Genomic DNA, 27,044 nt, shown 5'->3' with positions numbered 1-27,044 from the left:
TCATATTTGCAGTACTCAGCCCAAGTACAAAGCAGCCAGGTCTCCTTTATCAAGCAAGCGTCAGGCAAGTTACTGATGTGTTTGCGGCTGTGCTAACAGCGATTAGGAAGGCGACCTCAAGTCTCTTTTAACTTCCAACTGGCTTTACTTGGAATTATTCTACTAAAAGGGAGATCTGGTTCTTGCTACTGATTATACCTACTCTTCCTTCTGTGCGGCAATCCCAGGAGGAGGAATTGTGAAATAAATAAGTTTTTGTGAAATAATTTTTTTAAGTTCTTTCCCCAAATCCCACTGCTGTGAGTCTGCTAGGATCACATGCCAAATTTCTAGGTTTTTTTAAGGCAAAGTTCCATAAAACGTATGTGTATGTATGTATGTGGTATCTGGAAGTTTCATACTGTTTTTAGAAAAATACTTTGAACAAATAATAATTCAGTAACTTACTTTGCCTAATTTCATGTAGTTTGACAAAAGTTTATTCAGCACCTTGTATAGAGGTCCACAATCCCTTATCTTAAACCCGTGGGTCCAGCTGCATTTTGGAATACAGACTTCTTTGAATTTTAGAAAGTGAATATGCTACCCAGTGAGGTCCAGGGCAGCATCCTGCAGTCAAACATTAATCCTCTGCCTTGAAACATTCACATTAAATAGGATAAATGTACTATAAATAGCTTCAAGTCAGTTCAGGTTCTGGTTTTGCTGCCACATAATTCTGGTTAGGTTGGGCCACAGATGAATTGCAGAAAGCTTAGCTTTGGAATTTGAGGGCTCTGGAATGGCTAGTTCCAGAACCGTGATAGGTACACATCACAGCCTGTGTCTGAGCATCCCTGAGTGCCTCCCTCCGCCCCTCAGAACCACCATGCGGGTCAAGCCACGCCTCTGTCACCTGCACCACAGGAGCCCCTCCTACTCAGTTTCCTAGCAGTTCATTCTCTGGGGCGGTTGTCCTAAAACAAGTTTTGTCCATATCCCTCCTCTGTGTAAATCCTTTCGGTGGCTTCTTATTGCCCTAAAGATAATGTCTGCATTTCTTAACCCGTCACGCAAGCTCAGTATGATCTGGGCCCGTTTATCTCCTCAGCCCTTCCATAGCCACTCCCCATGTTCCCATCGAACGAACATTTTTCTTCTATTCCATAGTCCCTTGCCTACTGGCTGTACCTTCTGTCTGGAAGCTGCTTTATCCTGCTTCTGTCCTTTCATCCCATACTTAACTCATCTGTTTTTCAGGTTTTGAATTAGATGTCACTTTCAAGGAAATCTTTCTTACCCCTGGTTCTATACTAGATACCTCCTCACCTTCGTATGGAACACCTTGTACTCCTGTTGCATTGTGATGTAATAATGCTGCTAATTCTCTGGAGCAGGATTCTCAACCTCAACACTATTGACATTTTTTTAAAAATACACCTGTCTAACCTCGGCACTATTGACATTTTTTTTTTTTTTTTTTTTTGCACCTGGTGTTTTATATTCTCCTAGGCCTCTGACACTCGACCTGCTTGGCCTCTGGCCATCGTCCTCTGACATTTGCCCTGCTTTAGCAGTCAACTTATAGACGTGGTTCTAAGTAACCTGTACCAGGTCTCTCTACCTTGGCATTACTGACATTTGGGCCAGATAATTCTTTGTTGTGGAGGGGCTGTCATCGAGCATCATATAGGCTGTTTAGCAGCATCCCTGGACTCTACCCCCTGGATTCCAGTAGCACCCCCCTCCCTTCGCCCCACGTGACCACCAGAAACGTCTCCAGGCATTGTTAAATGTCCCCCGGGGGACATGGTCACCCCCAGTTGATCCACTGGTCTAGAAGGAAAGCTCTTTGAGGCAGAGGCTATGCTTGTGTGGATCTTCATAAACCTAGCTTGGCACACGTAGGTCCACTTAAATGTATTGAATTGAGTAACTAGGGGATGAAGGTACTGGGCAGGGAAGGGGATGGATGGATGGAAGATTGAAGAGAAAGGTTAGCTCTTTCAGTATAGGAGGATGAGAGAATATATGGCAAGTGCTTTTTGAGGAACTGAGCTACCACACAGTGGGCTCAGACTCTGTTCTGCCTCTTTGAACGACTACTTCTTTTGCCTTTTGGGCCATCCCGCAAGTACTTCTTTCTTGCGTTAGAGCTATAGGCACAGAATCTCCTGATTGCTCGGAGGCTTCTTAGAACCAACCAAGAAGCATTTGTTAAAGCACCATGAAAGTAGTGGGCGCAGCTATGGGTCAGAAGCAACCCCTGCCATCATTGCTTCAGGCTAGTGGGAAAGACACTAGTGGGTTTTGTCTCTGTCTGGAGGCCCTTCCACCCCTCCCTTCCTGGCATATTGCTATTTCTCCTATGCAGTGTAAATTATATTAGGCCTTTCTATTATGTGGTCCCATGGCACCTATTCTTTTCCTTCATAGTATTCCTCACAGTTTTAATTATATATCAGTAGTTTTTTTCTATGTTTACTGTTTCTGTTCTTTGAGACTATAAACTCTGTGGAGGAAGGAACATCGTATGTTTTGTTCATTTATCTTTCCGTAGCTCCTGGCATGGTATCTGGTGCACTGTAGGCATTCAGTACATAATTTTTGTAAAAATGAGAATGCATGTGATGGGCCCTCCAAGAACCCATATTCCAGTGTAGGAGACAGTGCATACTGCAATACCAAGTTCTGTACCAAGGGAGCAAGAAAGTACAGTGTTGGTTTTGGGAGTAAGATGGGAGAATAAATTGGACTAGAAGTATCTGGTTGACTTTATGGGAAGAAAATTAGAAAATATGGAAAACTAAGAAGGAAAGAAGAAAAGTTATCCATAGCCAGAGGCTCAGTATCAGAAGACAACCATTTTGATAAATTTCAGCCTCTGCTCCTTTTTGTCTTTCTTTAAAATACAAGTTACTTCATGCTTTTGAAATATTTCATGAATACAGAACAGTGTATTCAGTGTAGAGAATAATATAATCTTTAAACAGCTTAGTCAAATTTTAACATTTTGCTACCTTTGCTTTACATTAAAAGCTTAGGATGATATAAAATAAAATATTGCACATGTATCGTATTTGATGCTTCCTGTGTACCCTCCCAGCTGACATTTCCCCATCTTCCTTATGCAGAGAACCATCATCCTGAAATGGGTGTGTGTCATTCCCATGCTTGGCTTTCTACTTACATTACATGCATATGTATTAATAAACAGTGTATGTAGTTTGTGGATCTTGTGTATATATTTCCACAACTTGAGTTTTCATTTAACATTATGTATGAGATATATCTGTGTAGAAGTGTGTAGCAGTAATTCTTCCTTTTTGCTCTGTGGTATTCCATAATTATACTATAGTTTATTCCTTCTCTGTCAGTGGAAGTTTTGGTTATTTTCATGCTTTGCTATTAAACAGTGTTACTGTGAGCATGTCTTCTTGAGCATATTTAAGACCTTCTCTAGCGTTTGTACCTGGAGGTAGAATTGCTGGTGCATAGGGCATGTGCATCCTTGACTTCACTAGATGTTGCCAGATATTCCGCAGTGTAGTTGTACAAATTTCAGCCCCTAACAGCACTGTCTGAGAGTTCCTGTTGCTCTGTATCCTTGCCAAGCCTTGGTGTTGCCAGACTTTCACATTTTTGCTAATTTGAAATAGTGCGTTTCCTTGATTTCTGGTGTGTTTGAGCATCATTTCTTATGTTTATTTGGCTGTTTCAGTTGCCTCTTTTGTGACTTTGTGTGTTTCTTTTTTTCTCTTTTGTGACTTGTGTATTTTTTTATTGGTTTGCTTTTTTTTCCCCCTTGTATATCTTTAGTACTTTATATATTCTGGCTATTTATCTTAGTTGATATTTTGCGTTTCAAATGTGTTCTCCCAGTGGCTTATCTTTCCACTTTCTTTATGGTGTGCTTTGTTGTGTACAAGTTTTACATTTTAATCAAGTCATACTTATTAGTCTGTTCATTTATGGTTGGTACTTTTTATACCATGTTTAACAAATTCCTCTGTACTCTGAGTACTTTGGGGTCATAAAGAGATCCTACCATATTTTCTTCCAAAAGAAGAGTTCTGCTCTTCAGCATAAGTCTAATCCACATGGAATTTATTTGTGTGTGGGTATGAGATAGGGAACAATTTTCCATGTGAATATAAACTAGTTGCACGGGCCAGCATCTCTGATTGCAGAGTCCGTCTTCTCCCCCACTGGTTTGTTATGCCACTTTGTCTTTTGTATCCAGATTGCTACTATGCATGGGCTCTGCTCCACTGGTCTATAGTGTATCCATGTGTCACTTCTGCACTGTCTTAATTACTGTGGCTTTATATCTTTATATATTATGCATGACCCTGTGGTAAGAACCTTGAATAGATGGTTATGATTGGAATTTAAGGTCTGGTGAGAGACTAGTGGGTGGTTGCATTAGGAAAGTAGGTGGATGTGATCTGTGGAGGGTTTTGAGGAGAACTTTCAGGGTACAGATTAGATCTGCCGTGGGACCCTGTGGGTTACTGGATGCTGACGGGGATCCCAGCAGGGACTGAGGCTGCGATCTTCCAGCAGCAGTCAGTGGGTTTTCAGAGGAGACTCAGGGTCTCAAAATGGTATTACCTGTGCATTCCCCACAAACTTGTATATGTGCCTTATGTTTTTTTCTGGAAACCTTTCTATTAACTTTTCTTTAAAATGTTACCTGCTTAAAACCTCACCAGATGCTTCAAACTTCTACTACATGAGAAAGCCCTGAGGAACGGGTTATTATGAACATTCACCACTTGGATGTTACAGCCTTCAGTTGAAAACTGGTTCTTAGCATTGCCATTCTCTTTTTCAGTTAAAGTGGCACTTTTTTTTTTTTTTTAAGCTTTAGGCTGTTTTTTTTTTTCTTCTCTACTTTGTACTGAATTGCATCAGAAAAAAAAATGAATTCTATTTTTAAGTGCTATTATTCTTTTGAAGAAAACCTTCAATTTAAAATGTTTGTCTAAACTGCAGAGGGTTTCTGTCAACTGTGCTTGCTTCTACTAAGAATGAGTGACGTAACCTTTTTTAGATTTTAGAGAACGAGAGCAATGTCACGATGTTCCAAATGTATGTCGTTGTCTTCCTTCTTTTGGTGGCATCTGAACTCTTGTTAAGTAGAACTGAATTAGTAAGAATCAAATAACTTGGAGAAAATTGGCAGAATAAAGGTCATTAAGCCCTTATGAAACCTCTGGTGCTTCTGTGGTGTTTGAAAAATAACTATTAAAAGAGATACAGAATGAGGAAAAAAACCCCAAACCTGTTTTTTTTCCCAAAGTGGAAATATCTTTATTTTCTTCGCAGACTAGAAAAGTACAACACACTCACTATAAAAAAATTTACACAACACCAGAGCGTATAGAACAGCGCTACCCAGTAGAGCTTTGTGCAGTGACGGGAACGTTCCGTCCTGTGCTGCCAGTACCGTAGCCATGACTCACATGTGGCTGCTGAGCACCTGAAATGTGACTGGTGTGACTGCAGAACTGAATTTTTAATTTCATTGAATTTTAACGATTTTAAAGTTCAGTAGACACATGTGGCTAGTGGCTACTGTATGGGACACTCAGAGCAATAGCCATTTTGAGTGTATACTTCCATGTCTGTCCCTGTGCATCACTTGGTCTCTCTTTGCCTCCTGCCCATTTCTTCTCTTTCTTTGTCTCCTGCCCCATCTCTTCTCCTCTCACCTTCTCTGTTTCTTTGGCATTCCACCTGCCTTACACACACTCTCCCTGCCTGCCCTTGGCTGCAGCCTACATGCCACTCTCCTTACCTGCCCCATTCTTTCTCTTGACTGCTCTGTGTATGTGTTATCTGTACACATAATCCATTCTGTTCAGTAGCCACGTTTTTCTACTTAATTATATATATATATATCATAGACATTTTCCCTTTTCAGTTCGTATAGCTCTATGTGGTTTTTATTTTCAGTTATAGCATAATTTCAGTGAAATGAATGTACCAATATTTATTTAACCTACTGATGGGCAATAGATTATTTTCAGTTTTCCTCTATAAATATTTTAAAAATAACTACACTTTTCCCCGTTTTTTTTTTTTTTTTCCCCCTGTGTGTTCTTTGAGTACTTTGCTGGTGTGCATGGGCTTGAGTTGTTCAAAACTGAGAAATCTGCCTTTTGTTTTGTATTTTGGTACTTACTGGAATCCCCTTAGCAGTTCAGATAAAGACCTCTCTAGAATCACTTACCTGCAGCCTCAAGGACCATTTAAGGTTGACAGTCTTTAACCATGCAGCGTGCTAAGGAGAAAGAGACTGTATGTCGTGCTAACAGGGTTGTCTGCTCACTGCCGTCTACCTCAGATACGTCGGCGAGGGCAGCTGCCTCTACCTTACCTGGGGGCAGGTGTATGTAACAGCTGTACCTGGCACACCCTCTGCCCGGCCCTTCCAGAAAGGCCATCTTTGCTTCATGGTCAGAATTCCATTGGGGATAAATACTTGGGGTTCCAGGTCTCTCTTGGATTCGAAAGGAAATCTTAATTCCTACCCAAGGTTTAATGGAAATCCTGGCCTGGCGAAGAAAGAATGGTTATGTCAGCCAACAGGGGCAGCTTGGAGGGGGAACCTCAGAGGAGTAGAGGGCAGCAGTAGGGGTGGGTGAGGGTAAGCAGAATCCGTCTCTGGCTAACACCTCAGTTCTCTCCAGATGGCAGGTTTTTTGTTGTTGTTGTTTTGTTTGTTTACCATATCTCCCAGAATTTTCTGAAAATACTCTGTTGCCGCTCATCTGATAAAAACTCTTAAGTCTTTTTCTTCTTAAAACAATTTGATTAATGAAATTCCGTTTAACAGTTGCTTTTCTTGTTTGGCAAATGGGTTTTCATGCACTAAATCTGTTTTAGAAGGTTTGTAATGTGCTGAGGTCATTTCCAAGTGATGTTCCAAGTGATGATTAAAGATTTTTAATCTTTATCTGAAAAATATTTTTCTTAAGGACAGTGATATATTTATAGGAAATAATTAAAATAATGCTGCTTGAAAAACAAAGGGCTTGCGGAACACAGAAACCCAAGCTCCTTCCCCTGCATTGGTTTAGTCATTTCCAGTACAGAAATTGTAACCCTAAACAATTACTTTCAAGGACTAAATTCTAAATCCTGAACTTTTCTGGCTACTTTAGGAAACAGCTAAAGAGATAACAGTGTTATAAGGAATAAAAGTACATAGACAGCTTTTATTTTACTGATGGTACTTAAAAAAAAAAAAAAACTCTGGGAAATTCTTGTAATCACCAAGATTAGTCTGGGTACCTAGTTTTGTTTTGTTTTTTCTTTCAGAAAAAAATTGGTGTATATATATATAGCCATGTTATATTGCCAAGTATCTAGAAATCCAAAGCCTGGTAAATCTCAAATGTTAGAGAAAACAATACAAAATATGAATATTGATTTCAACCTCTGTTACTTTTAGAGCTAGCCTGTATTATGCCTGTGTTAGGCAAATCTAAAAACCCTATTATCATTTATTCATCAGAATGTGTGTGTATGTGTGTCAGAACAGTTGGTAGGAATAAACTTTTTTTATTTGGAAGTTTGAAGTATAATTAAAAAGTCAAGAGAAGCTAGAAATGAGATTTAGCATGAAGTTTTTATGAAATTCAGATAATAATTGCAATACTTCTTACGTTATTTCACATAGTAGGGAACCAGGAATGTGGTAGACAAAATAATAGTACCAATTGCTAATATTTATTGACTACTTACTATGTGCTCAAAGCTCTGCTCTGCACCTCAACTCCATTCAATTCTCCCTTTAATCCTGTGAAATAAGTACCGTTGCTACCCCCATTTTAAACTAAAGATCCTGTGGCTTTGGAAGTTTAAGTGGTTTGCCCACCAGCTAGAAAATTTCAGAGCTGGAATTTGAACCCAGGCAGCCCAGCAAACAGAAGAAAGCTTTCACCACCACAGGTCTTGTATGACAAGGTCTCTCATGAAATATGGGCTGAATGCTGTGACGGTTAGATGAATGCATCAGCCAGGAAGCAACCATAACTAAAAACGAAGGCAGTGAGCAATTATTGAATGCCTGCTCAGTGCCAAGCATGATTCCAAGCACTTGACATATATTGCCCCATTTAATTTGCACCCCGCAAGGGAGATATCATTTACACCCATTTTACAAAGAAGTTTAGGGAAGTTAAATAACTCGCCCACAGTTGAGCTTCATGCAACTCATGAAGTCGGGATAGTGTGTGGTAATGGATTAATATTAATTTAAGAAAGATTTTTATTAGTTTATTGCAAGGACTTCCCTAGTTCTCTTCAATATTTTAATCACTGACTAAGAAGAATATACAAAAGGCGAACAAATTTCAGATGACACAGCGTTGAGAGTATGTATATGTTGGAGGATGGAACAGTATTCAAAAAATTCTTTCTGTTTTGATTTGTTTCCTTTTTACATTCACATGTTCAAAGATAATAATAAAACAATACTAAAAATCACTCTCACCTCTGGCAGCAGCTACCGCATTGCACACCCCATTCACACTCACTCACATAGTTGAAAACGGCTCTACTGCTTTCTTGTGTCTTCATTCAGAGTTTCTTTTTAGCAAAAATGAATATGTTTATATTCTTCTTTTTCTCTTTTTCTAATTCACTGTTTCACTTACCAATAAATCAGATATCTTTCCATATCAGTATTACCCGGAGAGCTTCTCATTCTTTCTTACAACTGTGTCGTATTATATTGTATGGATGTACAATAATTTATTTAACCCGTTTCCTATTGATCATGACTGGAGTTGTTTCTGATTGGTTGCTATTAAAAATCATGCTGCAATGAATAATCTTATACAACATCACTAAATTTATTTTTAATATACACATATGTCAATGTTTCTGACGTACAGTTCTGATTTTTGACAAATATATAGGGTCGTGTAACCACACCCACAGTCAAGATACAGAACAGTTCCATCCTCCTGAAGCTCCCTTGGCTTCCTCTTTGGTATCAGCCCCACTCCTGGCAGCCAGGGATCCGTTCTCTGTACCGGTAGCTTTGGCTTTCTTGCAGCGTCCCTGTACTGAAGCCCTCTGAGGGTGGCTTCTTTGACTTAGCATAACGCATCTGAGATTCTGCCTTAATTGTTGCAGTTGTCAGTGGCTCATCCCTGTTACTGCTCAGTGGTGTTCTGTGATACACATGCACCACAGTGTTTTATTCCATTCAAATTGAAGGATGTTTGGGTTGTTTCCAGTTTTTGGCAATTATAAATAAAGCTCCTATAAGCATTCACACACAGATTACAATACTTTTTGAAAGCAGCCTTATTGAGGTATCATTTACATACCATAAGATTCACTCATTTAAAAGTGTAAACTTCAATGGTTTTTGGTAAATTTGCAGAGTTGGGCAACCATCACTACAATCTGATTTTACATTTCATCACACCAAAAAGAAATCTTTGACCATTTACAGTTAATCCCTATTCCCATCTCCAACCCTGGAAAACCACTAATCTATTTTCTGCCTCTACAGATTTGTTTTTTCTGGACATTTCATATAAATGGAATCATACAACATGTGTTCTTTGACATCTGGCTTCTTTCACTTAGCATAATGTTTTTTGGTTTTGTTTGTGTTATATCAGTATTTCTTCCCTTTTTTTTGGTGGCCGAATAATATTCCATTGGGATATACCACATTTTGTTAATCCATTCACTAATTAATGGACATTTAAGTTGTTTATAGTTTTGAGCTATTATGAATAATGCTGCTATAAACGTTTGTTTACACATCTTTGTGTGGATTTTATGTTTTCGTCTCTCTTGGGTAGATAACGAGGAGTGGAATTGCTGGATCATGGTAAAATTATATTTAACACTTTAAGGAAATACCAAATGAAATGGTTTTCCAAAGTAGCTGTATCATTTTACATTCTCACCAGCACTGTGTGAAGGTTCCTGTTTCTCCATCCACATCCTTGCCATCATTTTTTATTGTCTGTCTTTTTTACTGTAGCCATTCTAGTGTCAAGTGGTATCTCATTGTGGTTTTAATTGCATTTTCCCTAGTGACTGATGATACTGAGCATCTTTTCATGTGTTTATCAGGCATTTGTATATCTTTTGTGAAATGCTTATTCAAATATTTTGCCCATTTTTAAATTGGAAATTTTTTGTCTTTTATTTTGAATGTTAAATCCTTTATATTCTGGATGCAATCAGTTCCTTACCAGGTAGATGTGATTTGCAAAATGCCACAGAATATTTTTTTTTAAATGAAGGTTCAGTAGTTTTTTTATTGAATAAATGTTTCTCCGTTTGGTATATGCCTTTCATCAATTTCTGGAGTTTTGAAAAGGTTGTTTTTGGCAATTTTGTCTTGTTTTATCATTGCCATTAGAGACAGGATTTGCTGAGCTCTTTTCTCTGCCATTCTAGAAGTCCCACCTACAGTTTCATTTTGAACATGTAAATTCCCGGACGATAAATTGCTAGGTCAAAGAGTTAGTGCATTTGTAATTTTAATAGATGTTGACAAATTTTTATCCATAAAGGTTGTACCATTTTATATTCCTCTAATTTACGAGGTAAGGCCCAGTCTTGCCTATCTGTGTTATTAAACGTTCAGAATTTTGCCAATCTAAATGAAATCGGTTTCTCGTGGTAGTTTTAACATTTCTTTCTTCGTGAGGAGGGTTGGGCATCTTGTCATATTTTAAAAGAACATTCCTTTTCTCTGAGCTTTATTCATATCCTTTGCTCATTTAAAAATCTCGATTATCGATCTTTTCCTTTTCTGTTTGTAGGAGCTTATTTCTGTGTATTGTAAGTTGCAAATACAGACTTCCTGGTAAGTCACTTTTCATCTTGTTTATGGTTTTCTTGGCATGTAGAAGTTTATATGAATATACATATAAATACATATGCATATATAATTATATAATTTATCCATCTTTTTTTATGGCTTCAGGAGTTGGAGTGATGGAAAGGTTTTCCCCACTCCAAGGCTATGGAGGACTTCCCGTATTTTCTTCTATAACCTTTTTCATCTCATATTTTAACCTTTAATTCTCTGATTCATGAGCCATTTATCCTGCTGAACTATGTTAGGTTTGGTTCTAACTTTTTTTTCCCCCAAATGGCTACTCAGTTATCCCAGTATCTTTCTTCAAAAAGTCCATGTTTTTAACTCTAATTTGCAATTCCAACTTTATTATATACTAAATTTCTATGCATATATGTATCTAATTTTTAGACATTCTCTTCTGTATCATTTGTCTTCCTGTCTCTCACTTCGTATACTAATATCATACTGTTTTAATCATTGAGGCGTTGTAATGTATTTTAATATATGCTAGGTCTAGTAGCACTCTCTCCTCTTTTTCATTGGTTTTCCAGACAACTTCTGCTTGTTTTGTTTTGTTTTCTTCTTTTCCAAAAGGGCTTTAGAATTAACTTGTCTAGGTTCCCCACCCCACTTCCAAAGGAAAAATAATCTTTTTTGTATTTTTATTTCAATCATTTAAATTTTATAAGTTGAATTAGGCAGAACAGACATCTTTATGATGCTGAGTCTTCCTATCCAATAATATAATACACTCTAGTTCTTCAAGTCTTCTCTGGAGTTCTTCAGTCATGTTTTAACATTTTCCTTATAAAGATTTTGTACATTCCCAGTTACATTTATTTCTAGATATTTTATCTTTTTGTTGCTATTGTTAATGGGGTTTTTTCTTCCACTACATCTTCTATAAACGGTTATTTGTGTAAAAGATCATAAGTGAGTGAAGCAATGGGCTGTATATAATAAGAGCTACTTTAATAGAGGTAAATGTGAGGCCCTGACCTTGGATCAAAACAAACAAAAAATCAGTTCAACAGGAAGAGGATGAGGAACATTGTGATCGGAGAAACCATTATAACAGTAGCTACTTGTGTGCTTACGTTTAACCTTCGTCATAATCCCATGAGTTGGGTACTGTGACCCCAATTTATAAATGAAGAATTATGCTTTATTGAGGTTATACACTTTACTGAAGGTCATATAGCTTCTTAGTGATAGTGCTGAATTTTGTCACCGTATTTGTCTAACTCCAAAACCTTAACTCTGAACTGATATCCTGTACTATACCATTCCCTGTGGAAAAGGATTTTATTCAAAGTTTATACATATGAACTCACACCAAATTAATAAAAGCCTCACCAGTGAGTGACATAGTCTTCCTGCATTTCTCAACAGTTCATGTATACCGTCATTGGAGGACTGGATATAGTTCTGGGTCTCATAATTAAGAAAATGTAGATAAACTGTCTTTTAACTAATTCAGACTAATATGACCAGAATTGTGAAAAGTGAAACCATGATTTAAAATAAAATTGTCAAATGATTTAATAAGCTCACAGAAGACTGAGAATCAACTATGATTTTTTTTTAGTATTTCCAGTATTGAAAAATTAATCGGACTTAGTCTTCATGATCCCAGGTGCAGACTCTGGGATTAAGGAGTACATGTTGCCTAGAGTAAATATTCCAGTTACTATTGTTGTGTAGCACATCACCCCAAAACTTAGTGGCTGAAACCCACAACAGTTACTTATCTTCTATGACCTCTGTGGATCAGCGATTTGAGGAGGGTTCAGCTGGGCAGTTCTGGCTTGGTCTCTCTTTTGGTTGCAGTCAGACAGTGACTGAAACTGCAACAGCAAGGGAAGGTGGCTGAAGTAGCTGGTGATTGGCTGGGCATCTCTGTCTGTCTCTTCACTTCAGCTTAGTCATGGGCTAGTTTTGGTTTCCTCACCGTATAGCAGCCTCAGGGCAGTCAGATGGCTTACGTGGCATCTCAGCAGCTCCAAAGATGAGTATTCCAAGAGACCTAGGCAGACCTATTATGACCTAATCTTGTAAGTCATGTAACATCCCTTACCCTGTAGCACAGAGTAGCACAAATTCAAGCAGAGGCAGCTTAGTCCCCACCTTTTGATGAGAAGAATGCCGAAGTCACATTGTAAGAAGAATATGTAGGGTTGAAGATAGTGTCGTGTCTTCTTTTTGAAACTACAACCTACTGCAGCGATGGTTTCCTTTCAGTGTGGGGAAGGGCATTGTGGTAGAATTCTCTGAGATGAAAAGGACTGCCTGTGGAGGAATGAGACATTTTCATCATTGGGTATGTTCAGAAGGTGGTGAGGTGTGCACAGGGTATGGTGGTTCTGATATCTGAAGCGATTTTCGTCCTCTTATACTCCAGTGTTGTAGAAATGCTTCTGGGAACGTTTAAGCTTAACTAGTTTGAACATAATAATAAGTGCTTTTTGAAATTTATGAATACCACACATTGTAAGGATAATGTGGATACTGTGCATTAAGATGTATATTATATCACTTTGTGAAAAGTCTGGAACTTTAAGAATATCTTTTCCAAAAAACTGAAATCAGTAACCTAACTTGCCACCTTAACAAAACTAGAAAAGAAGAACAAACTAAACCCAAGGCAAGCAGAAGGAAGGAAATAAAGAATATTAGAGCAGAACTAAAAATTAAAGAAAATAGAGAAAATCAATGAAACCAGAAGTAGGTTTTTGAATAGATCAAAAAAAGGGGACAAAGCTTTAGTTAGACTAAGAAAAAAAGAGAAAAGATTCAAATTACCAAAATCAGGAGTGAAAGTGGGGACATTACTACTAATGTTACAGAAATAAAAAGAATTATAAGGGGATACTATGAACAGCTGCATGTCAACAAATTAGACAACCCAGATGAAATGGACCAATTTCTAGAAAGATGCAAGCTACCAAAACTGACTCAAGAAGAAACAGAAAATCTGAAATAGACCTATAGCAAAGAAATTGAATGAGTAATCATACAACTTCCCAAAGAGAAAAGCCCAGAACCAGATGGCTCCACCAATTTAAAGAAGAATTAACTCCAATTCTTTGTAAACTCCTCCAAAAAATAGAAGACAAGGAAACATTTAACTCATTCTTTGAGGCCAGTATTACATTGATACCAAAACCAGTTAAAGACAGCACATGAAAAGAAAATTAGACTATATCCCTTGTAAATATAATGTAAAAATCTTCAACAAAACACTAGCAACCCAAATCCAGCAGCTTATAAAAAGGGTTATATACCATGGCAAAGTGGGATTTATCACAAGAATGCAAAATTGATTTAACATCTAAAAATCAATTAATGTAATACACTATATAGCAGAATAAAGAGGGGGGAAACCCACAATTATCTCAATGAATACAGAAAAATCATTTGACAAAATCCAACACCCTTTTATGATAAAAACACCCAAAACATTAGGAATAAGAGAGAACTTTCCCAGCCTGATAAAGGGCATCTGTGAAACACCTACAGCTAGCATCATACTAATGGTGAAAGACTGAAAGCTTTCCCACTTGGATTAGAAACAAGAAAGGATATCCACTCTTGCCACTTCTATTCAACATTGTACAGAGTGTCTAGCCAGGGAAATAATGCAAGAAGAGAAATAAAAGTCATCCAGATTAGAAAGGAAGTAAAACTATTTAAATGAAATGTCTAGAATAGGCAAATACATAGAGACAAGAAAGTAGGTTAGTGGTACCAAGGGCTGGGAGGGGGTAGTAACTTCCTGGCTGGGAAGTGACTACTAATGGGGTTGGGATTTCTTTTAGATATGATGAAATGTTCTGGAATTAGGTAGTGATGGTTACATACCTTGTGACTGTACTAAAAATCACTGAATTGTACACATTAAAATGGTGAATTTTATGGTATGTGAATTGTATCTCAATTAACAACAACAAAAAACACTTATCCACAACTGTTATTTCACAGCTGATTGAAATTGCTGTTTTATGATGTATACCAAAGTGTGTTTAATGGAGAGAAGAATTCACAAGTATTTTGAAAGGACTATGATACACTGAGAATAGATTATTTCGTATTTAACTAGCGGCATGAGAAACTTATGTATAATTGTACTATCTGCTAGAGTACTGTTATAAAACTCTGAATATTAACATTTATTTGGTATGTACTCTGAACTGTTGTCTCAGAGTACAATATTAACATATTTTGCATGAAGTTAGACATTAATGAAATAATATCTATGAAGTAATTTGTATTAACAGACTCCAGAAAACTTAAAAAGATCGTTTCCAATTTGAAGTGCCCTTGGCATCAACATCAATTTTAAAATGTTTCGGAGTGGAACCTGTCTTATCCATCCTAAACTTGTTCGGCTTGCGGGATTACCAGCCTTCTCCAACCCCTTTGTCCCAGGACACACTGAATGGGCGTGATGAGGAGGTGACACTGAAGTCTGGTGATGCATTTCTGCTCTCACTAATGAAGTTATGTGCTAACCAGAAGTCAGCTGTGTTTATTCCTAAATATGTTTATGCCAGTAGTAGTAGTAATCATAATTATGCAGGTTAACTAAATATTATGTAAACTGATGAACTATGAATGCAAAAATGTTACGTGTCTGGGACCACAAAGCCATGTTACTTAATACTATTGAATCGGGTGTGGGCGAGAAACTAAATAAATTGGGTTCAGAATTGTAAAAATATAGACACATGCTGTGCTCAAAATCCTTTAAATTTTTGTTCTACTTTAAAGAAATGGAAACTAGGAGTCATAGATAGTGGTGGTTTATGCCAGAGAGCTGACACATCTGCAAAGAGATGGCCTTGACCCTGTGTTGGAATACTGGCAAACACATGGACATTTCTGCATTCTAACTTAAAAGAAAATGTCTTAAGATTTATGTGTATCAGTTGTAATGACTCCTCTATTAACTGAGTTTTTCAGTTTACCAACTTACTATCTGGCGTGGTTGCCTTAGACAAGAGGGTTTCTCTTCTGATTAATTAGGAACCAAAGAACTAGATTATAAGTTAAGGGGACTCGTACCCAGGAGGACTCATGGTCCCAGCTCTGCTACTTAACTAGTCAAGATAGCTTGGACAAGTAAATTAAACTTCATCTTTCTTCATGCATTTTAGAATACTTTGTTTAATATCTTTGTTTAAATTCAGATTTACTGATTTCTAATATCAAGAAGTGTAAAGAGCTAGAAAACAGCAAGAAGAGACTGCCCTCCTTTTAGTGGCCCTTTCTCTTCCCCTTTCTTTCTCTGTTTTTCTCTTTCCTTCTTCCCTTCTTCCTTTTCCCTTCCACCTCCTCTCCCTGCCTTAGAGAACTCAGAAGTAGGAGTGCAGTATATTTTTTATCTGTTAAGTAAAACATTTGTTTAATCTGTTTATAAATATTTACTTCTTAGCATTTAGATCAAAGGCTAATTTATGGTTCAACAAAACTAGAGTTTGTTTTTAACCCAGTATTTGATAAATATGAAAATCATCTCAGCTTAAAATTAATCCTCCAATCAATTCTTATTCTCTGAGAATCACTCATTTTGAATAAACTTGGAAAATGCCATTGTCCAAGCTAAAAAGACTTGGGTTTTGGGTGTTTTACTTGGGGAACAAATAAAATTTTCTAGTTCTTTGTGTCTTTTTAGATAGTAATTTAAAAGCCACATGTGTTTTAAACTTTTGCTAATTCAAATTTTTATTTATAGATGGATTACAATGAGTATTTCAGAAACATTCTTTACGTAAATGTTACAGTACCTCAGAATGTCTCACTGTGGAGAGTGTTAGGTATGCATTTTGCTCCATGTTACGTTCGTTTGAAACATGTCTGCAGTAAACAAGTTAAAAAAAAATAAATCATCACATTGGCATGTTTAGAGCTATAACAGCCACTTCAGGCACAGAAGAGCAGTTATATAACTTCTATGTAGTGTATTGTCAGTGTTCTGTATATTTATAGTACATTTCGGCTATGTATTTAATGGCTACACATAAAAATCCAACCGCTACAAATAAAAACCCTGCTTAGAAGTTGTTTATTTGAAAGAATTATAACCTGATGTCAAAAGCATGTCCTGTTTATGTGCAGTACATCTACAATTTTAGATTTCATCTTCTTCCAGTCTGGAGTGTAATTCCAGCTGCACCTTGAGTGTTTGCTCGAGGGGCACAGGAAGAGCAGAGTGTTTTCTTCACGCGCCCCGAAGCGAAGCCGGGGTGGGGGGGTGCTGCTGCTCCTGTTCAGCCCTGGTCGCCGTAACTGCCTGATCGACGGGGTCTGCACGGAGCCGTGAATGAGCCCACCCTGAGCCTTCAGTGCGTGTGTGAAGGATCGTGCCCACGGAGCCTTCCACAGCCGCCTCTCCCCTCCGCACCACTGCCTCCTACCCCAGTAACATCTGTCTCTCCCAGTTATTTGCTCCAACTCACTTGAGCTTTGGCACATAAATATATTGTTTTAGGAGGACTACGGGCTCTGAAGTCAGAATCCCGGCTTTTGCGCTAATCTCTCACTTTTGTTTAACCTTTCCAAGCCTTGGTTTTCTCATCTGTAAAATGAGAGTAATACCTGCCCACAGGGAGGTCATTAGGGCAAAGTTAAGGAAAGCATAGAGTAAACTTAGTGCCAAACTGAGTACATAGAAATGTAGTAAATACTCTTCCCTTTTCTTCTTTTCATTTGTCATTTCCATTGTTTTGAATTAGGAAACCAGATCCCTGAGAGGTTAAGTGATTTGCTTCAAACCAAATAGCTGTCCTGTCAGCCACAGCCTTTCTCAGAACTTCCTCTGAGGGGCCTGTAGTCTCTCACAGTGAACACGCACCTTCCCCACTACTCATCCCTGCCTGCCAGCTTTTCCAGCTGCCTAGGTCAGCCACCTTCAATTCTTTATTCTCCTTTACCTTTCAAATGAGCCAGTCATTCAGCCTTGAAATGTTGTCTCTGAAATATTTTTTGAATTTATTCCCCTTTCTGCATTTCCACTATCTTAACTTAGTCTGTCAGCTTTTCAGCATGAGATTTTTAAAAATGGGGTTGGCCAAAAAGCTCGTTCGGTTTCTTTTTCCGTTAAGATGGCTCTAGTAGCGCTTAGTTGTCTTTAACTTCATTTGAAACAATTTTGTTAGATTGTATGTGACAGCTGTCATATCAGCGTGCATTTTAAAAAAAACTTACCAAAATTGGTGAGTTTTTGTGTAGCCATTTTAATATTGAAGATGGAAGAAAAACAACGGTTTTGGCATATTATGCTTTATTATTTCAAGAAGGGTTAAAACGCAGCTGAAACGCAAAAAAAGATTTGTGCAGTGTATGGGAAAGGTACTGTGACTGATCGAACGTGTCAAAAGTGGTTTGCGAAGTTTTGTGCTGGAGATTTCTCGCTGGACAATGCTCCATGGTCGAGTAGACCAGTTGAAGTTGATAGCGATCAAATTGAGTCATTAATTGAGAACAATCAATGTTATACCACGTGGGAGATAGCCGACATACTCAAAATACCCAAATCAAGCATTGAAAATCATTTGCACCAGCTTGGTTACGTGAATCGCTTTGATGTTTGGGTTCCACGTAAGTTAAGCGAAAAAAACCTTTACTGTATTTTGGCATGCAATTCTCTGCTGAAACGTAATGAAAACGTTCCGTTTTTAAAACAAATTGTGACGGGCGATGAAAAGTGGATACTGTACAACAATTTGGAACGGAAGAGATCGTGGGGCAAGGGAAATGAACCACCACCAACCACACCAAAGGCTGATGTTCATCCAAAGAAGGTGATGTTGTGTATAGTGGGGTTGGAAGGGAGCCCTCTATTATGAGCTCCTTCCGGAAAACCAAACGATTAATTCCAACAAGTACTGCTCCCACTTAGACCAACTGAAAGCAGCACTCGACAAAAAGCGTCTGGAATTAGTCAACAGAAAACGCATAATCTTCCATCAGGATAATGCGAGACCGCATGTTTCTTTGATGACCAGGCAAAAACTGTTACAGCTTGGCTTGGAAGTTCTGATTCATCCGTCTTATTCACCAGACACTGCACCTTCGGATTTCCATTTATTTCGGTCTTTACGTAATTCTCTTAATGGAAAAAATTGCAATTCCCTGGAAGACTGTAAAAGGCACCTGGAACAGTTCTTTGCTCAAAGAGATAAAAAGTTTTGGGAAGATGGAATTACGAAGTTGCCTGAAAAATGGCCGAAGGTAGTGGAACAAAACAGTGAATACGTTGTTCAATAAAGTTCTTGGTGAAAGTGAAAAATGTGTCTTTTATTTTTACTTAAAAACCAAAGGAACTTTTTAGCCAACCCAATAACATCTTGGACTAATCAGTAACCATATTTTATTTATTAACTTTTTTATTGAGATATAGTTGATTTACAATATTAGTTTCAGGTGTACAACATAGTGATTCAAAATATTTATAGATTGTACTCCATTTATAGTTATTATAAAATATTGGCTATATTCCCTATGCTGTACAATATATCCTTCTAATTTATTTTATACAGAGTAGTTTGTACCTTTTAATCCCCTACCCCTATCTTTGTCCCTCCCCCTCTTCCTTCTCCCTGCTTGTAACCTGTATCTGAGTCTATTTCAGTTTTGTTGTATTCACTTGTTTGTTTTATTTTTTAGATTCCACGTATAAGTGATAACATACAGTATTTGTCTTTCTCTGTCTGACTTATTTCACTAAGCATAATACCCTCCAGGTCCATCCATGTTATTGCAAATGGCATTATTTCATTCTTTTTTGTGGCTGAGTAGTATTCCATTGTGTATATATACTGCATCTTTATCCATTTGTCTGTTGATGGACCCTTAGGTTGCTTCTGTACCGTGGCTATTGTAAATAGTGCCGTTATGAACATTGGGGTGCATGTATCTTTTCAAATAAGTGTTTTTGTTTTCTTCAGATATATACCCAGGAGTGGGATTGCTGGATCATACGGTAGCTCTGTTTTTAGTTTTTTGAGGAACCTCCATACTGTTTTCCATAGTGGCTGCACCAATTTACATTCCCACCAACAGTGTAGGAGGGTTCCCTTTTCTCCATATCCTTGCCAACATTGGTTATTCAGCATGAGATTTTTATCAGTAACATACCTCTGCCAGAATGATCTTTCTAAAATACAAATCTGATCATATCACTGTTTCTTAACACTTCTTCACAATTGTGCTTTAACTCACTGCACCAGCCTTGTCTTCTGCTTCTCCATGTTATGCTCTTTCTACACTGGCCCCATCAGACTTTTTGCTATTGGATGATAGCTGTTCATGCCACTGTACTTTTACTAATGAGAAAAACTTCTGTGTCTGCAAAGTCCTTTTCATCCTGGGAGACTTTCCTAACTTACCCAAATACAATTAGACATTTAATTCTTTTGGTTTCCACAGCACTTTGTACCTACTTATATTCTGTTGTTTTCACACATGCTATAATAATTTGGTTCTGACCTCTCTTCTCACTCATTGGGCAAATGATTTATCCTCTCCATAAAATAAGGGGGTTCCACTAGGTCAATGATTCTCAGCACTGGCTACACATTAGAATCACTCTTTTCAAGTAACTGTATCAAAGTCTATGGAGAGACTCTCCTTTACCCCTACCCATTAGGAATTTTTTTTTTTTTAAGTTCTTCAAATGATTATATTGTGAGGAAGAGTGAGAAGCACCTACTAGGCATAGATTCTAAGATACCTTTCAGCTAAAATGTTCTGTTATTCTATGAACTTCCACAGTCTTTGAAAATATAAGTGCATTCAAGTAATCAAAACAGGAATTAAATTAGAAAAAATAGGGGAACAAAAATACTTTTCATAATAATAATAGTTAATGAAAACAGTATGTAGTAAAATAATATTTGTGTAGAAACATGTGCTTTTAGAACTCTGATTTTCTGGTTCCATCCTAATTGTTAAGAGTGCATATGGACAAATTGGATGAAGTGTTCCTTTTTGTGATTGTTTTTTTTCCCCAGTTATAAAACTGGGAGGAGAATGTTACTTATACAAAAATGTAAACAGACTTGATCCTGAATTCCTGATACCATTAAGAAATTTTATTTAGAGCACAATACAGAAACAGCTGTATAATATTTAGAAAATATCTTTGCATATACAGTTGACAGGAGTTTTGTTCTTATATTCATAAATAAATTTTGAGCTCTAACATTATATGTTTAACAAATTGCCACCGGGAGCTTTGAAGGGAGAATTGATAGAATAAAATAATCAATTAAGGTTGATATCACTAATTTACCCAACCCGATGACAAAAAATTCTGTTTCTCAAAAGTGCATTTGATGTGAAATTTTCAATTTGTTTGATCATGGGACTTAATAGTAAATACTCTTCTAATGCAGAAATTACTTTTTGTGTGTAGTCAGCTTTGTCTTAGAACTTCTTGATCCAAGTTTTATCTTGTTTGAATGTAAATAAATTTTTGCGGGCTGTTAGCCAGGTGTTTCCCTAATATTTGTAATTCAGGGGAGCTTTAAGGGCAGGGACAACAGTTTTGCTGTTGCTAAAACATTTCTTGTTGAGTGTATTTGGATATTCTACCTGTCTGCATTTGGCTGATTATATATTAAACTTCTTAAGTTTGATATTGATATTCTTTGAACTCCTTTATTATTTAGCATTTCTTTTATATAGCAATGATTATATACTACTTATTAATATTTCACACGAATTAGTCATTATGAGCAGTAAGGTACAGTGGAAAGAGATTTGGCTTTGGACTTCACTTGGTTCAAAACAAACGTTAGCACTGATTTGGGAACTACCTTAGCCCAGCATCTTTTTAAATATAAGATCATTATTGGTGTTATCTTGACTCCATTGAGAAAAAAAGATACGAGTGAATCAATAGATGGACAAATGAAAGTGTGATGCCTCTTGTTTTTTCCTGTGTTATTTTCTCTGTCTCTGGTGTAGTATCTGACAATGAAGTGGTTTGTTTTTTGAGAGCAGAAGCCATATCCCAGGTTGATCTTATACTAGTGTTGTGCTGTGCTTTGACCTAGCGTTGGATAAATGTTGGATTAGTTTCATTTTGGAATGAAGTTATATTATTGGGACGTGTCAGATATTAACTCCATAGTCATTCATTCTGTCAGTTCTAGACAAATTAATATTTTATCACAGTTTGTATTATTAAAGCTGAATGATTGCCTTACTTTCATAACTAGATTATGACCCAATGAAAGAATTCATTCTAATGCCATTTCTTTAACATCTCAATTAGAGACTGTTGGACAGAGAGTGTTTCTTTATGTTTGATGTTGAATTTCAATTTCAAAACAAAATTATCAAGCATTTAAGTAGATATTAGATGACAGCTTGCAAATTTGGTAGTAGAATTTCAGAATAGAAAGAGTCTGTACTCTGTTAAAAATGTTCATGAATATTAAGTTAAAAATTTTGAACACTTTTTCTTTTGCTACATTTTGTAAAGATTTTCTTAGCTTATAGTGTTCTTAATTTGGAGGGCTGTGTGGGAGTTTGAGGTGAGCATAATGTCAAGGAATAATAGGTTGAAAAAAATTCTTCGATATGAAGTGCAGATAATAGTGCATGAAAATATTTTTAAATTGTATGCCTAAAGGATCTTCCAAATCATTAGCGCTAATGTTCAGAGTTTGTACATGTTGCCATTAAAAGGGCATTATGGTACTTGTATCTTAGAATTAATTTGCTATTAACAGATTTTATTTTATATGAATAAATAATTTGAAATGAAAATTCATAATTTTGAAAAAATCTAGGAGTCATATTTTAATATTTCATAGCAAAATAAGCCATTTTACATGCAAATTCACCTACCTAACACATCCTTTTGAGGTCTACTTTGATTGATGTTAATGTAGTCATTCCAGCCTTGCTGGGCATCTTGTTGTGTGACCCGTCTTTTTCTATCTATTTACTTCCATCCTATTTATGTCTTCATATTTAAAGCATGTCACTTATAGACATACATTTTTAGACTTTGAAAAATCCATTCTGTCAATTTTTTTTTTTTAATTTTATTTATTTATTTATTTATTTTTGGCTGTGTTCTTCGTTTCTGTGCGAGGGCTTTCTCTAGTTGCGGCGAGCGGGGGCCACTCTTCATCGCTGTGCACGGGCCTCTCACTATCGCGGCCTCTCTTGTTGCGGAGCACAGGCTCCAGACGCGCATGCTCAGTAGTTGTGGCTCACGGACCCAGTTGCTCCGCAGCATGTGGGATCCTCCCAGACCAGGGCTCGAACCCGTGTCCCCTGCATTGGCAGGCAGATTCTCAACCACTGCGCCACCAGAGAAGCCCCAATCTTTCTTTTAATCATAATGTTTAGTCCATTTACATTTAATATCATTATTGATAAGGTTGGATTTAGGTCTACTATTTTACTATTTGCTTTTGTTTGTCCCATCTCTTTTTTGTTTCTCTATTCCTTCTTTTTAAGTTGAATGAGTATTTTTAGAATTCCTTTTTAATACCCCTATTGGCTTTTCAGCTAAAACTATGTCTTTTTTTAAATGGTTGTTCTAGGAATTACAATGTACAACCTTAATTTCTCAGTCTACTTCAAGTTAAAATGGTACAACTTCTTTATAATGTATAGAAGTATTTATAAGAATGTTGTAATACGGTTACTCCTCCCCCATCCTTTATGCTATAATTATCATATATATTACATCTACATACATTATAAACCCCATAACACAGTGCTATAATTTTTACTTGGAATGGTAATGTTAAAGAAATCAACAGGAAAAACTAGTCTTTGGTATTTATCTACATGTTTACCATTTCTGATGCTTTTCATTACTGAGACCCAAGTAATATGTGGCATTACTTTCCTTCAGCCTGAAGAAATTCTTTTGGCATTTCTTGTAGTGTGTGTCTGCTGGTGACTATTTTGCCTTCATTATTAAAGGGTATTTTTGTTGGATATGGAATTCTGGATGGACAGTTGTGGAGATTCTGGACTCTGTAAGTTTCCCTCTTAGAGCATTATTTTCTTTTAGCAGGCAGTTAACTTTGCTGAACTCACCTTTGCAAACTCTGTCTTTCCAATGGTGAGCAGCAGCTGAGATCTCAGTTCTGTTATTTATGCTTTAGTAAAAGGAGTTGGGAACCTGTCCTGCATGTGCATAGTTTAGGGGTCAGCCAGAGACTTGGGCAGAGTTTATACACAGAATTTAGAGTCTCCTCCTTTGTGGTTCTCTCCTTTCTGGGAACTATATATAGAGTCAATAAATAGATCCACATATACATGGTCAGCTGGCTTGCAACAGAGGTGCAAAGACAATTTAGTGGAGAAAAGATAACCTTTTCAACAAATGGTGCTGGAACAATCAGATATCTTTATGCAAAAAACAGAAAACTTTGATTCATATCTCGCAGCAGATACAAAAATTAACTCAAAGTGGATCATAGACTTAAATGTAAAATATTAAACTATAAAATATCTAAAAAAACCATAGGAGATCATCTCTGTGACCTTGGGTTAATCAAAGATTTCTTAGCTACAACACTAAAAGCATGAGCCATAAAAGAAAAAATTGGTAAATTGGACTTCCTCAAATTAAAAACATCTGCTCTTTACAAAACACTATTAAGAACGCAAAAAGGTAAGCCATAGACCGGGAGAAAATCCAGGCATACCTCAAAAATAATTGCAGGTTTGCTTCCAGACCACTGCAGTAAAGCAAATTTCACAATAAAGCAAGTCACACAAATTTTGGGGTTTCCCAGGGCATATAAAAGTGATGTTTACACCATACTGTAGTCCATTACGTGTGCAATAGCATTATGCCTAAAAAACAATTTATGTATCTTAATTAAAAATACTGCTAAAAAATGCTAACCATCATCTGAGTCTTCAGTGAGTTGTGATCTTTTTGCTGGTGGAGGGTCTTGCCTCAGTGTTCATGGCTGCTGACTGATCAGGATGGGGGTGGCTATGGCAATTTCTTAAAGTAAGACAACAATGAAGTTTGCTGCATCGAATGACTCTTCCTTTCATGAACAATTTCTCTATAGCACGCATTGCGGTTTGATAACATTTTACTCAGGAAAACTTTCAAAATTGGATTCAGTCCTCTCAAATCCTGCCACTGCTTTACCAACTAAGTTTATGTAAATAAAGTAAATTTTTTGTTGTCATTTCAACAGTTTTCACAACATCGTCACCAGGATTAAATTCCATCTCAAGAAACCATTCAAAAGAAGCAACTCCTTTATCATGAGATGGCAGCAGTTCAGTCACATCTTCAGGCTCCACTTCCAATTCTAGTTCTCTTGCTCTTTGCACCACATCTGCAGTTACTTCTTCTGCTGAAGTCTTGAGCCCCTCAAAGTCATCTATGAGTGTTGGAATCAACTTCTTCCACATTCCTTTTAATGTTGATACTTTGACTTCTTCTCATGAATCGCAAATGTTCTTAATGGCATCTAGAATGGTGAATCCTTTCCAGGAGGTTTTCGATTTATTTTTTATCCAGATCCATTGAAAGAAATCAGTATGTATGGCAGCTATAGCCTTACAAAATGTTATTTCTTAAATAGTAAGACTTGAAAGTTGAAATTACTTCTTGATCCATGGGCTGTAGAATGGATGTTGTGTTAGCAGGCATGAAAACAACATGAATCTTATTGTAAATCTCCATGAGAGCTCTGAGGTGACCCAGGTGCCCTGTCAATGAGCAGTAATATTTTGAAAGGAATCTTTTTCTGAGCAGTAGGTCTCAACAGTGGGCTTAAAATATTCAATAAACCGTGTTGTAAATAGATTTCTATCATCTAGGCCTTTTTGTTCCATTTATAGGGCACAGGCAGAGTAGATTTAGCATCATTCTTAAGGGCCCTAGGATTTTCAGAGTAGTGAATGAGCACTGGCTTCAACTTAAAGTCACCAGCTGCGTTAGTCCCTAACAAGAGAGTCAGCCTGTCCTTTGAAGCTTTGAAGCCAGGAGTTTGACTTATTCTCTCTGGCTATGAAAGTCTCTAGCTATGAAAGTATCCTACCAATATAAGGCTGTTTTGTCTACACTGAAAATCTGTTATTCATTGTAGCCACTTTCATTAATTATCTCAGCTAGATCTTCTGGATAACTTGCTACAGCTTCTACATCAGCACTTGCTGCTTCACCTTGTACTTTTATGTTGTGGAGGTGGCTTCTTTCCGTAGATCTCATGAACCAACCTCTGCTAGCATCAGACTTTTCTTCCGCAGCTTCCTTACCTCTCGTAGCCTTCATAGAATTGAAGAGAGTTAGGGCCTTGCTCTGGCTTAGTCTTTGGCTTAAAGAAATGTTGTGACTGGTTTGATCTTCTGTCCAGACCACTAAAACTTTTTCCATATCAGCAATAAGGCTGTTTTGCTTTCTTATCATTCATGTGCTCACTGGAGTAGCATTTTTAATTTCCTTCAAGAGCTTTTCCTTTGCTTTCACAGCTAAGCTAACTTTGGCTAAGAGGCCTCACTTTCAGCCTGTCTCGGCTTTTGGCCTTCCTCACTAAGCTTGATCATATCTAGCTTTTGATTTAAAGTCAGAGACATGTGACTCTTCCTTTCACTTGTAGGGTTAGGAGCCATCGTAAGGTTATTAATTGGCCTAATTTCAATATTGTTCTGTCCTAGGGAATAGGGAGGCCCAAGGAGAAGGAGGAGACAGGCAATGGCCGGTTGGTGGAGCAGTCAGAACACGCAACATTTATCAATGAAGTTGGTTATCTTATATGGGCATGGTTTATGGCACTCCCAAACAGTTACAACAGTAACATCAAAGATCACTGATCATAGATCACCATAACAAATTTAATAATGATGAAAAAGTTTGAAATGTTTCAAGAATTATGCAGAGCCAAGAAATGAGCATATGCTATTGGAAAAATGGTGCCAATAGCCTTGAACAATGCAGGGTTGCCAGAAACCTTCAATTTTTAAAAAATGCAGTATCTGCGAAGTGCAATAAAGTGAAGCACAATAAAACAAGGTATGCCTATGTTTACAAATCACATATCTGATAAAGAACTTTTGTCCAGAATATGTAAGGAACTCTCGAAACAATAATAAGAAAATAAACCACCTATTTTAAAAAATCAACAAAATATTTGATCAGATATTAACCGAAGAAGATATACAAATGGCAAATAAGCACATTAAAACATGCTCAACATGGTTAGGGAAA

The 27,044-nt window shown here is 37.1% G+C and overlaps 1 protein-coding gene across 8 annotated transcripts in view; it reads left to right on the top strand.

Annotated features, from left to right (window-relative positions):
• The window catches only part of MRTFB (myocardin related transcription factor B), a 196,910-nt gene that overhangs the window by 41,519 nt on the left and 128,347 nt on the right, over window positions 1-27,044 (top strand). For 2 of the 8 annotated variants that reach the window (XM_057530123.1, XM_057530125.1), the window contains exon 3: window positions 10,791-10,834. The exons of the other annotated variants lie outside the window; for them this stretch is intronic. The gene's annotated coding sequence lies outside the window, so the exon portion shown is untranslated. The remainder of the gene's footprint in view (window positions 1-10,790; window positions 10,835-27,044) is intronic. 8 annotated transcript variants of the gene reach the window in all.

This window comes from Balaenoptera acutorostrata, chromosome 15 (genome assembly GCF_949987535.1).
Source record: "Balaenoptera acutorostrata chromosome 15, mBalAcu1.1, whole genome shotgun sequence".
NCBI lineage: Eukaryota > Metazoa > Chordata > Mammalia > Artiodactyla > Balaenopteridae > Balaenoptera > Balaenoptera acutorostrata.
This window is presented reverse-complemented; position numbering and strand designations above follow the sequence as displayed.